Below are 14,077 nucleotides of genomic sequence, written 5' to 3' on the forward strand. Positions count from 1 at the left end.
ACTTTGAATGCAATTTATGTTCTATACATTTGCCAGTAGTGTATCCTAAGGCAAAATTCACGAAGAGAATGAGTCAACAGGATGTGGAACTGATTCAAACTCTACAGAATCTGATAGAAATATTAAAAAAGCTTTGATCCAGTCTTAAGAATCAATGAAAATACTGCAAAAAGAGGGAACAAGAGCTAATAGAGAATGAAAAATAAAGGGAATAAAAGATACTCAGGCATAAATTTCTGTAAAGAACAAAATCACACTTTGATCTGATAGCTTACAGTTCCATCTTATGTTTGAACTATCTGTATGCATTTCACAACATGGGGAAATTCCACTGAAGTATACTAAGTGGTCTCTGAGCTCCTTGTTGGGCTAATAATTAACTATTGTTGTTTTCTGCTAGCTAACACATGAGTGTTTAACCTTAGATCAGGTGACAAAGGCATTTGGTTGCAAATCTCCATTTTGAAAGGAGTTGCCTGAAGTCTTTGTTCCCAGGCTCTCCAGGGACTCAGCAGGCTAATGGAGCCTGTGTGTGAGAGAGCCATCTTTGTCAACTCTGATTATAAGCACTTTTATTTTTAAGAAGATGAACCTGTGCTGGACTTGCACAAGATATTGTATGGAATTATTTGGATGTATAGTTCATGTTTTATTCTGTTTTACTCTGCAAGTAAAGTTTTGAACAATCTAATGAGTCTGGCCAATGCTTTATTCCGAAAGGAGTCAGTTTTTATGCATCCAGTCACTTCAAACTGCCCAATATTAGCACCTGCAATATTAACTGTGCTGATAAGCATCTAAAAGAATGAGAGCTGGAGAGACGTTGGGCTCATCCACACTTTCTTTTATGCCATGTTCTTAGGCACAGGTCCGAGATTTGCAGGTCAGTGTATGAGCAGATTGGGGGTTTTTGTCCCAGTGATTTCCCCAGGGAAAGCCTGTGTTTTATCTCTGAATCAGAGGAAATGGCAATTGGGTTTTCCAGTGACACACCTTGCTCTGTACTGTGACTAACAGAAAAGCAATATCTTTTTGGGCTGATAATGCTGTGAGCCTCTCCATCCTATGCTCAGTTTTTTATGTGTGTAAATAAATCCATATATCCTAAAGACACAGCAGTCTCAATTGACCTTTATTCTGAGGAAAACGAACCCTGGGTAAGCTCTCAGATATTGGGGTAGCATGTGACAATATGAAAACATCCTCTGTCTTTATAAAAATGCCTTATTCCTTGGCCTTTCTTTGGAATTGTAACCTTATTATCATTTGATTCATTGCTGAAGCTCTGGGTTCCATGATGTGTTGTTAATACTCCCCTCCCCTTTCAAAATGCTATTGTTATATTTTATTTGTGCATTTTATCTTGCCTTTATAAACTGCCCTGGGAACTCTGCAGAAGACTGGACTATTGATCTTTCAAACTAATAAGAGGATATGAAGACTGAGAAACAAGTTTACAAAAAAAAAAAGCTGATTCGTAAAAAGTGGAAAGTTAATGCATGACAAAAACAATCAAGGCGGTCACCCTGCTGTATGCTTTCAAGTTTTGGGCGATAACATTGTGGGGGTGGGGAGTGGAATTGTGATGGCAGAGTGAGAGCAGCTGAATCTTTTTTCACTTTTTTTTTTTAAGTTCTCTTTAAGATTGACAAAAATAGCTGGCTTCTTTCCTGGAGCTGTGTCTTCTCCCTTTAATGAATGTCAATGAAGCAGAGGCAAATAGCTCCATTTTCCTCACGCCGGGGCAGCTGCTCTCAACATGTAGTAATGTTTGGTGCTAGGATACAGATCTAAATTTAATCTTTCCTTGGGACAGAAGCGCAGGGGGAGATTGCAAATTAACTTGAATGTGTTTGACAGCCCTGTGAACTCGTGAATAACACATGTGGGATGGTGGGTAAACATCTCTTGACTCTTCCACCCGTTTGTTATGCCAGGGGCAGCGGGCTCTGTGCATTCTGGATGGTTCCCATGTGTGCAGAAGGAAGAAAGAGACCCTTCTGTGTATCCCTGCAAAGAGGCGAGTTTCTCTCCGGGCTAATGTGCACCCAAATCCCACACCAATTAAGGGGGACTCTGCAGCATCCCATTTAACACAGAGAGATATTTCCTCATTTAATCATTGCATTAGATAAAGCCACAGCATTCATTTTGGATCTGGGCTCTTCTATGCAACTAGGAACTAGGGCTGAGCTTATTTCATTTCATTTCAAATGGTATCTGCCCTTCTTAGTCATGTTGTGGGAGGCTGTTAAAGGAGGGGAAAGTGGAAACTGAATCCCCACTGTCTCCGCACCATTTACTAAATGATCACCTGGTGCTTTGCATGTGACAAACTGAGTCATGCAAGGTACCAGACATCATGCTAGGGATGAGCAAATCTGTTTCAGTTTTACATTTTTCCAATTTTAAACATGGTTCTCCACATTTCTACATCAGTTAGTGATTATTATTATTTTTAAGTCCTCATGGCATTTTAATTTTGTAGGCACTTTTGTCTCGGAGACATTTTTGCAAAGCAATTTCCCCGAACACAATGCATTTTGATATGCTATTTTCACCAAGCTATCCTGTTATCTGCATTTTTTCTACACGTTACTGGGCTGGACAACTGCATTGCAAACTTGAAATGATGTATTTCAATTCTCATATTGTAGGTTCATCTTTAAATGCAAACCAACTAATAATAAGAATAATTTATTTGTACCCTGCATCTTAAAAAGCAGAGACATCACCTTGCCAACAAAGGCCCGTATAGTTAAAGTTGTGGTTTTCCCAGTAGTGATGTATGGAAGTGAGAGCTGGACCATAAAGAAGGCTGATCGCCGAAGAATTGATGCTTTTGAATTATGGTGCTGGAGGAGACTCTTGAGAGTCCCATGGACTGCAAGAAGATCAAACCTATCCATTCTTAAGGAAATCAGCCCTGAGTGCTCACTGGAAGGACAGATCGTGAAGCTGAGGCTCCAATACTTTGGCCACCTCATGAGAAGAGAAGACTCCCTGGAAAAGACCCTGATGTTGGGAAAGATGGAGGGCACAAGGAGAAGGGGACGACAGAGGATGAGGTGGTTGGGTACTGTTCTTGAAGCTACGAACATGAGTTTGACCAAACTGCAGGAGGCAGTGGAAGACAGGAGGGCCTGGCGTGCTCTGGTCCATGGGGTCACAAAGAGTCGGACACGACTAAACGACTAAACAACAACAACCCTGCCCATCTGACTGTGTTGCCCCAGCCACTTGAATCCCCGCCCCCAATTTCTAGCTAAGGCCTAACACATTTCATTCTCAAATCTGGACATTTTCAAATATCTCAAGAGCTGACTCATGCAAGAGGGAACAAGAAAGGGGATTCTGACTAAACATCAGGAAGAACCTCTGACCACAAGCGCTGTCCAACATTGGAACAGTCTCCCTCGGGAGGTTGTGGACTCACCTTCCTTGGAGTTTTATAAGCAGGGGTTGAATAGCCATCTGCCATGGATGCATTAGCTGAGATTCCTTCATTTCAAGGGGTTGGACTAGATGACCCTTGCAGTCCCTTCCAGCTCTACGATTCTATTAATGCAATTGGGATGCTTTGGCACCCAAAGCATGGCAGGAAAATGTTCAAAGTTTTTTGTTTCAGATTGATGTTGTGCTGAAGGAAGCCTAGTAAAAAGCTGTGAAGTGACTGCTCTGTACTGTTAGATGAGTGTAAAAAGGGTTAGGGAATGTGGGATTTTGGAAATCATCGCTTTTCCTGCTGCCTTCAACATGTGTAGCTGTTAAAGCTGAAGAGCAAAGTGACAAGGTAATTCGAAGCTGTCATGGGAAGCAGCAAAAGTGAGTCACAGGGATACATATACGTTCATTATTCAGGTAAGAGACAGCCAGGGGACACACACACACACACACACACAAGCATATACACACACTCAAATCAATTCACATATCTAGGTCAAGTGAAGTCAGCCTACCAAGGTTCAGGCAAAAACAATCTTGGTGTCAGCTTCTCCAAGTAAATAAGCCATATTTATTTTTCTTTTCAGTTTTGAGTTAAAAAACATGCATTCACACACACTATTTGGGATTAAAAGAGCAGGTTCCTGAGCAACCTTCACCAGAAGCAAATTACAAGGAATCATGGCTAGAAAAAGCAGTGCCTAGCAATGGATATAATGCATTTATTTCTTAAATCGTTAAGCAGCCTCAAGGTTGCATGCATAGTTCTTCAACTCCTCATTTTACCTTCACGACAACTCTAACAGGAAGTTCCCTCAGCCTTTTTAGGTTTTTTTTAACTAGTATCCAGTATCTAGTTTTATTAACCAGTTTTTTTGTTTTTGTTTTTTAAAAAAACCTAGTATCTTAGATTTATCTGTTTAGCTTGTTTAGTGCTTCTTTGTCCTGGTGTTTTTTTGATAATTGGAGTGATAGCCAAATACTGCATATTTAGAGCAGACCCATCTAAATCAATGGATTGCAGTTACTACGTCTATTGATTCAGCAGGTCTGCTCTGAACACAACTAATCATGGAGATAATTGTTGGGTTTTATGACAAGTGCAGCCCTAATCAGCTGTACTCCACACCCTCAAGTGCTTTGCTTGGTTGGATGAACTTGGACAATGCTTCTTGCTTAAGTGGATTGAGTGGAAATATGGGTGGGGTGTAGAAATCTCTGGCCTTTGCATAGCTGGAATAGAGCCCACTGTACAAAGATAAGAGTCATGTTGGCTTCTCTTCTCTTCTCCTCTCCACCTCTGACCCCACACCCACTATTGGCATGCATTTCCTGTGCTGTAAAAGGTCCCCTACAACAGTTTTATGGCATGCCCCTCCCTAGTATTAGTGTCAACTTTTATTCATGTGTTTCATATAAAATAATTTAGAAAAATCTCTGCACAGTGTACAATGTAAAAGCAAAAAATTGTATCATTAAGGCAGAAATGCAACCCAAAACTAGTAAAAGATTAGTAGAAAAGCAAGTTTCAAAACAAAACAAAACAGGATTTCAAAATTCAAATAAAGAAAAACGTATGGATGAGGGAAAGTCTGGGCCAAGAAAGAGAAAAAAATGTATTCGTGTGTAACCAAACCACCTAGAAATAAATTCACACAGGACTCAAATTTTAATTTGAGGTTTTGGCATAATTTTGGCCACAACTTTATTGATTACAGGCTGTGATTGGTTTGCTTAGGCATTGGTTCAGAATATCTGAACCTGTCCAGGACTGTCCAGGACAGGAACAGAACTGACAACTGCTGGCGCAGAGGTCAGTGAAGGTATGCACCCTGGGGGATCGACTGGGATGGGAGCAGATCCCAAGATCACGCCCAGAATGCTCCCAAAGGCTTGTGGCCCTATCTCCCTTTCAGGGGTCAGACAAAAGCATGGTGAGCCCCTGGATTCCTTTAACAGAATACCCACACAGCAACCATTGGAGGGACAGCAAGGCCACAGCAACACCTAGTCCTCTCCACCACACATTAACCAATGCCTAATTGCAAACCTTACAAAGTTGTGACAATTTGCTACACGGTACGCAAAACTCAAATGGCACCAGCCAATCGGCCAAGTGGGAAAAATTCCTGCCGGGCCCCTGCCCCAAGAAGGGATGACCCACGACGGTATAGCAAGGTCAATCAAACCCTAAATATAGGGAAGGGTGGGCGGGTGATCCGGTGCATGAAGCGAAAAAGAGGAAGCTCAATGCGATCGCGCAGCAGTATATAAAAGTCCCTCAGATGCAAATTTAAGCACGCATTGGTCAGAAGCAGTCCCATGCCTCTGAGGGACCAATTGGGTAGTTGTGGCTATCCAAACATACCCACCCCACCAATCAGCAAGCGGTTGTGGTGATCTCACCGCAACACGTGATCTCTGAGGAGAACCCGATTTACAAGAAGAGCGAGCTCTGGTGCTATGTAGGGACTCAGCATGTGAAGCCCTGGGTTTGAATGTCACCTCTGCTCCTCAACTCAAGAGAATGCCTTGGGGGAGGGGGAAATGTTTTTCCCCTCAGTTCCCCCCCTTTTTCACTGCCTCACATACATATTTTTAATAACATTTGTTGTTTTTTAGTTTTCTCATACTTTTTTTTGATGCATTCCATATATTAAGTGGTATAGGTAAAGGTAAAGGGACCCCTGACCATTAGGTCCAGTTGTGACCAACTCTGGGGTTGCGGCGCATGACTAAGCTGCTTCTGGCGAACTAGAGCAGTGCACGGAAACGCCGTTTACCTTCCTGCCGGAGCAGTACCTATTTATCTACTTGCACTTTGACGTGCTTTCGAACTGCTAGGTGGGCAGGAGCAGGGACCGAGCAACGGGAACTCACCCCGTCGTGGGGATTCGAACCGCCAACCTTCTGATCATCAAGTCCTAGGCTCTTTAGTTTAACCCACAGCGCCACCCACATCCCATTAAGTGGTATAGGAATGGTCTAAATAAACAAACAGAATAATAAAAGGTATCAGCTAGAAATAATATACTGCTGGGAAAAGTTGAAGAATGAACTTTTCTCTGTACCCGACTGTCATTGATGCAAATGAGAGCCCGTGGCTGGTAGGGGTGCAGATGAATTCCAGGTAGGCAATTAATAGGCGTGCAACAGGTATGAGTGGCTCCCCTGCCCCGGGGCATTCTGACTTGTCTCCAAGCAAAGCCACAGCTCATGCATATTTTTGGAGAACAAGCACTTCTTAGGCACTTCATAGATCAAAGAATGAAACTGCCATTTCTGGGTCCCAACTGTGCTAAAAATAGAAATATTATCTTGTTAAAAATGGGAAAACACAGAAACATCAATGCTGCCGTGGCTGGTTGGAGAGTGAGTAAAAGCCATGAGGTGACAGCATTTCATTTCCATGCAATGAAAAACTTCCAGAGTACCCAGAAGCCCTCTGTAGTGCCAGCTAGTTTGTCTTTCATTTGCTCATATAATTTTCAAATCTTGGCCTGGATAAATATCTTATTGACTGGTGTACAGAATTGGGTTAATGATTCTTTGTGCCTTATTGCATCAATGACTTCGAACAAGGCAACATTCCTCCATGGCGAATGCACTAATCCATTGCTAGGTTCCGATGCTGACATGAAACTATGCTTTGTGCTAACAGAACCAACACCATTGTTTGGGCTTTCAGGCATATAACAGACAATCCATGGTGTCTACTTTTTGTTTCCCATCTACTCACAGTATTTGACCTTGTAAGCTCATAAATGTACTCCTGCTTCCATGGTGCAGTAGTCTTTTGAGGCTGAGCAATGGCACAAGCTGTAGTTCTAGATTCTGGTTTTTCAGACTCAACCAACCATAGTTTGTGTGAAGCTCAAGTTGTTTGAACCATAACTTATGTCTGAACTTATCACACCCATTTAGAATTCTTTGGTGACTGGTGACTGGGAGTGGCCACCAAGACCATATAACACCGGTCCTGAAAGACCTACATTGGCTCCCAGTACGTTTCCGAGCACAATTCAAAGTGTGCTGACCTTTAAAGCCCTAAATTGCTTTGGTCCAGTATACCTGGAGGAGTGTCTCCACCCCCATCGTTCAGCCTGGACACTGATGTCCAGCTCCGAGGGCCTTCTGGCGGTTCCCTCACTGCGAAAAGAGAGGTTACAGGGAACCAGGCAGAGGGCCTTCACGGTGGTGGTGCCCGCCCTGTGGAATGCCCTCCCATCAGATGTCAAGGAAATAAACAACTACTTGACTTTTAGAAGACATCTGAAGGAAGCCCTGTTTAGGGAAGTTTTTAATGTTTGAAGTTTTTTGTGTTTTTAATATTCTGTTGGGAGCCACCCAGAGTGTCTGGGGAAACCCAGCCAGATGGGCAGGGTATAAATAAATGATGGTGGATAATGATGATGTGTGTGATAAGTTTAGCCAGGTGAAAGATATCTGTGACAGGAACAAGAATAGTATATTTAGATCTCATAGCTTCAGACCCAACCAAGTGCAAACTCGACAGGGACCCATAACTAATCACCATTTCATTTAATTGCAAACATATCTGTTGCTTTTACATTTAAGATGTTAGGTGTACACTTAAGGACCTGCTTATGGGCTTTGCATAATCATCTGGTTGGCCACTGCAAGAACAGAATACTAGATAAGCCTTTGGCTTGAACCGGTAGGGTTCTTCTTAATATCTTATGTTAGGGATACATCTATGTTCTATAAAATATTATGTGTGTGAACAGCCCAAATAACCTAGTTAACGGTTGTGTATATTTCCTAGTGTTGTATTGGTTAGTAAATCTTGTGGTGGCAGCAATGTTGACATCTGACCTTCATGCTCAGTGTTTGCAAGGATGTACAACATGCACAGTACTATTGCATAATAAATCCCAGCTCACACGTGTTAGGAATCATGAAATCCTGGGCACCTGGTCTCTTGATAAATGCCAGAAGGTGGGCAGAGCTGTCCTTCTCACTTTTGCTTAGACTCCAGGAGATCCTGTGTTTCTCCTTAAGCACTTAACTGCTTATAATTAAGTAGTAAATCCTACTTACAATTAAGTACTTTTACAAAGGTACTGCCAGAATGGTTCTTGTCAAGGGGATACAGATGATATACATAAAGAATGAGTACCAAACTTAGAATCATAGAATTGTGGAAGGCTGATCGCCAAAGAATTGATGCTTTTGAATTATGGTGCTGGAGGAGACTCTTGAGAGTCCCATGGACTGCAAGAAGATCAAACCGATCCATTCTGAAGGAAATCAGCCCTGAGTGCTCCCTGGAAGGACAGATCGTGAAGCTGAGGCTCCAATACTTTGGCCACCTCATGAGAAGAGAAGACTCCCTGGAAAAGACCCTGATGTTGGGAAAGATTGATGGCACAAGGAGAAGGGGACAACAGAGGATGAGATGGTTGGACAGTGTTCTTGAAGCTACGAACATGAGTTTGACCAAACTGCAGGAGGCAGTGGAAGACAGGAGTGCCTGGTGTGCTCTGGTCCATGAGGTCACAAAGAGTCGGACACGACTAAACGACTAAACAGCAACAAAGAGTTGGAAGGGACCATGTGAATCATCTAGTGACTGCAGGAATCCTTTGCCCAATGTGGGGCTGGAACCCATGGCTCTGCGATTAAGAGTCTTGTGCTCTACTCATTATCACAGAAGGCAATTAAATGACAAGGCTGTTAAATGTGCCTTTTCTTTTAATGGCAATTTTTAAAAAAGGGCAAATTTCATCAGCTGGTGCAATGGGATGAGGACCACAACTAGAATCAAAGCCAGCATGGAGGGATATTTAACCCTTTCCTTCCTTGTTGTGGTCCTGAGGCAAACCCCAGCTTTTAAAGGTACTCTTTGCTTTGGAAGAAAAACTTCCACTGGTGCCAACAGGAGATTTCCCTCCGCTCCCTGCTCCAAAGCAAATTCCATCATCTGCAAAGAAGACTGTTTAATTTTGTCTGGACTGAGTATTTGTCATCTGAGTCTTTCAAGGAAAATGCATTTTCTTCTTTTAAGTATTTCTGGTTTCAGCCTGGGCTAGGCAGGCGAGCTGATGTAATTCCCATAAATATACTCCATATGTCACTTTCTCTGCTGCTTATTCCAGGTTATAAAACCTTGGAAAAATCTGAATAATAATATGTGGAGAGTGGTTGGGTTGGCGAGAAGCATGTTGGCAAAATGTTACCAAATTAAGACATTCACCCTCTCTTTCTCTAACTTATTTATTTAGTCATGAACAGAAGGGAGAACTGTAGCATCGCTTTTGCTGCAAATCCCTTGAAGCGAAATGGGCACAGGGGACTGTCAGGCCGGATAAAGATAATTTACTTGGATACAGACTTTCTTGAGTGACAGGGAAGCAATAGCAACGAAACTTACAATGGAATGCAATGGTCTGACTCGTGCTTCAATATTAAGGCACCTGCATTTGAATCAGCCATGTGTAATTATTAGTCTCTTGACTCATCACCAGCTTTCAAAACAAGATAAAGGCGGCTACGATCATTTCTTTATGCTTTATTAAATGGGACGCAGTCAGCATAGCCACATAAATCCTTCAATATTAAGCTGCGAATAGCCACAGGAAACACAAGGAATAACGTTTCACTACCTCCCAGTGAATGGTGAGCAAGTACAAAGGACGATGGGAAATTCAATCAAGAAACAAATTCTCCTCTCTGTGAGGTCAGGCAATAGTATTATGTGTGGATGTGGTTTAGAGACAGCCAAATCGGAAGGTTGTTTTTTTTATTTCCCTGTTCCATAGCTGGCATTTCCCTCAGCAAGCAGGTGTGCATGATACTCATTTTGCATAGTAGAAAGCATATTTAAGGTCCTCCCACTGTCATTTGAAGCACTGCGGGCCATTAATTATAATTTTGTGGCGGCATACAAAAACACCTTTTGTAGCTAGGCAGTACATAAGCACGTTTTGAAAAGCCCTGGGCACAAAGAGCTTGCAAGGTAAGCAACAGATAAGAGACAACAGGTGAATGTAAGCTAAGGATGAATCCACGTAAAAAGATAGGGCTCAGCTCAGCAGCTGAAATATCCTTTGCTATAAGATGTATTTAATAAATGGGACCATTTCCTACAAAACAGCCTATTTGTATTCCTACACTTTTTATAAGGCTCTTTTGTGTTCTTATAAAGGCTTGCTGGGAAAGTTAAATGTGTTATTGGCTGCAAGATGTCAGGGATTAAAAGCAGGTATTCAAATGCCATAGGTTAGTGGAATGAGTTAGAGGCATTATTTAAAGCTCCAGTAAGCACATGGATACCTGGGAGGGCCAGGGCTCCTTTCTTCTACATGTCAGAAACATTATGTGCTCTATTTGCATACAGGGAGTAGGAATGGAGAAGAAATCTGATTCAGGTCACATTAAAAGCAAACATACATAACTCACACTTTCCAAAATAATAGGAGTAGCAAAACACAAGTCACCCTTGGAAATCTGTATTACTCTGACTTTTGAAACACAGTTTTCCAACCAAGTAACGAGTACAGAAATGCATGTAACATTAAAAAGGCATTATTTTAGGGGAAATTGCTTTGCAAAATTGTGTCTGTTGAGGAAAACAGTGTGCAAAAATGTGCATTTGCACTAAAATGCTGATGAATATCCAAGAGGATAAAAATAAATAAATTCGAAATGGGGAGAAAATGAAATGGACAGATTTGCTGATCCCTAACATGGAGCAATCCCTACTTTGCTTTCTTGTTCTCTTGATCCACTTACCTGTCAGAGCTGTTGGTTTGTGGTATAGGTTTTAATACATGGATCAGGAGTGCTCTCACAATACAAATGCGTGTCTGTTGGTGTTTGAATTATTGAACTCCACAGGCCATAGCTTAGAGGCAGCTCCCATCCTTTGTACACTGGTTCAGTCCGCAGCATCTCCAAGTAGGGCTGGGAGGACTCCTGCCTGTGATGCAGTAACGCTGCTGCCAGTCAGTGCCAACAATGCTGAGCTAGATAGACCAATAGTCTGACTCAGTATAAGGCAGTTATCTATGTTCCTCATCCCACTGGCTCCTCTCCTCTCAATTTTAGCAAAATTGTGCTCTTCTGCAGCCTTCTCAGAAAAGTTGTCTAGGTGGGTCGACTCAAAATGGAATACACCCCTTCTGGGCCCTTGTAATCCATAGAATCACAGCATCTGAGTTGGAAAGGACCACAAGGGTCATCTAGTCCAACCCTTGCAATGCAGAATTATTTTTGCCCAATGTGGGGTTCAAACCCATGACCCTGAAATGAAGAGTCTCCCATGCCTTAAAGCCCTATACCACAAAGAACAGGCACATGAAACCATTTCCCAACAGCCTTGTTGTGCACCTGAAGAAGTTAGATGCTTAATGAGAAATGACACTGTCAGGATTAAAATAAGGCAACCTCTAAAATAGCTGGTGAAACAAGTAATGGAACACATGATTATATTATGAGAGTATATTACAGTAAATCTGGTTCCTTGATTATTGCTGAGCTTGATGAGGCTAATCTTATAAGAGCATTTTGAGAAAGTTAATGCTGATGAACAAGGAAAGACAATGCAGCATTTGGGAGATATGCAGACTTTTTTGGCTATATACTTACTGGACTGTAACAACAGATAAACTGGCATGGAATCCAGCTTTAATACCTATCAATAGGCTTGAGCAGGGCTCCTGCAAAATCTCTCTCTCTCTCTCTCTCTCTCTCTCTCTGTGTGTGTGTGTGTGTGTGTGTGTTACAGATAGGTAGCCGTGTTGGTCTGTCATAGTCAAAACAAAATAAAAAAATTCCTTCCAGTAGCACCTTAAAGACCAACTAAGTTAGTTCTTGGTATTTGCTTTCGTGTGCATGCACACTTCTTCAGTGTGTATAAGAGAAACAGAGCTTACACTTAATGGTGTGATGAGTTGCTTGGGTGAGTCAGGATAACTGCTGAGTCCCCTTTTGCCACCCAAATTTGCAGTGGAATAGCAAACAGTCCACAAACATGATGTGAAGTTTCAGTACAGGTGTTCCCTTGTTGCAATGATGTTGATATGTGGCCAAGGTTGGATGGAGATAAAGATGTGATGGAAAACAGCAGCCAGATATGCTATCCATCATTCCACAACTAAATTAAACAATGTTTTATCCTCTGTAGGGTCTTAAGAGCATCTTAGGTTTGGGGAGAATGTGCAGTGAATCCCCAGACCTGTTTCAAACGAAATGTCCCCTTCATGTACACAGTGTTCAAGCACAACATCAAAGCGGAGGTGGATAGTCTTTATCAGGACTTAAGTAAAAAGGTCTGAGTATTATTTTGTAAGCAGATGGTTTGCCTTCTTCCCACACCATATGGTGTACACAACAAATGCATCACATTTCCTTCCGATTATAATGGATAGTTAACATCAGCTACATGTCTCTACTTGTATGATGTGAAAGAAAAAGTACTGTATGGAAATACAGGAAAGTACAGGTAGGTTCAGTCTAGCAGCTAGAATGTGAGCATTTGAGTGAGTTTTCAGCATCTGACACCTCAGCTATGGACTCACTGTGAGAGGGCATGAATCTATTCAGGTAAAAAGAAAAAAGCCTAATAAAACTGAAATGAAGCATAAGTGACTGTCTTCACTTAAGGATTGCAAAAAGAGAACTGGAGGACCAGACATGAAGGAAATATGTATCCTAGGAGGATGCAGGGGGGGAAATGAAAATGTATGTTTCCATTTGTGAAGGTTTTTAAGATACACAAAACCTTTAACGACTTGGACCCATTAACCTGTCAAGCTGCCTATTGTGGGGTATTTCCACACCTCCCACAACAACCTATTTGATATCTGAGGGATGCAGTTCTTTAATTACACACATACATACTTTTTTCATACCTGGCCTCAGGGCTTTTTTTCAGCCAGAATTCATCAGAACTCAGTTCTGGCACCTTTCAGGTGGGCGCCATTGCCATTCTAAGAGAATGAAGGAGGTGTTCATGGTGAGTTCCAGCACATCTTTTCCTAGAAAAACAGCACTTCATTGCCCAGAACTATGAATGGGCATCATTCTTGCAACTGCAAGATAGGCTCAATTAACATTACTTCCTGTTCTCTCTAATGCTCAGTCAATGAAGATTCTGGGATATGGCTATACTTCCTGGGCAATGGCAGTGCTTCCATAATTCCACTATAAAACGACACTCTGAGCTACTAGAAAGAAGGCTATGATACAGATTAATTAAACCAAAGGCAGACAGAACTAATTCAAGTAAAGCTTTGACCAGATGTCTTTCATGGCACTGGGTATTCTGTAATAACATGCAGAACTTTTGTATCTGCAAACAAAGGAAGCAAGGCGGAATGTTCCATGCCTATATTACATTCCATGCACATTGGCGTAAAATGACGCAGACTGTTCTGATTACGAAGGGACATTATTCTTTTCAGATTGTAGATTGGTTCTTTAAGTACTCGATGCGTTGAAAGAGAATGACAAGGCATTCAAGTCTGTAATTAGCAAACTTAAAGCAGCGTTTGCTAGAAATGAGATACTATCAGAAATGGTTAGTGACCTCTTGCTAGAGGAGGACTGAGGGTTTTACAAAGCATTTGGGGAAGCTGTTCAAAGCATTTGAGCACAACCAAATGCTATG

Source organism: Podarcis cretensis (genome assembly GCF_951804945.1).
Source record: "Podarcis cretensis genome assembly, chromosome: 5".
NCBI lineage: Eukaryota > Metazoa > Chordata > Lepidosauria > Squamata > Lacertidae > Podarcis > Podarcis cretensis.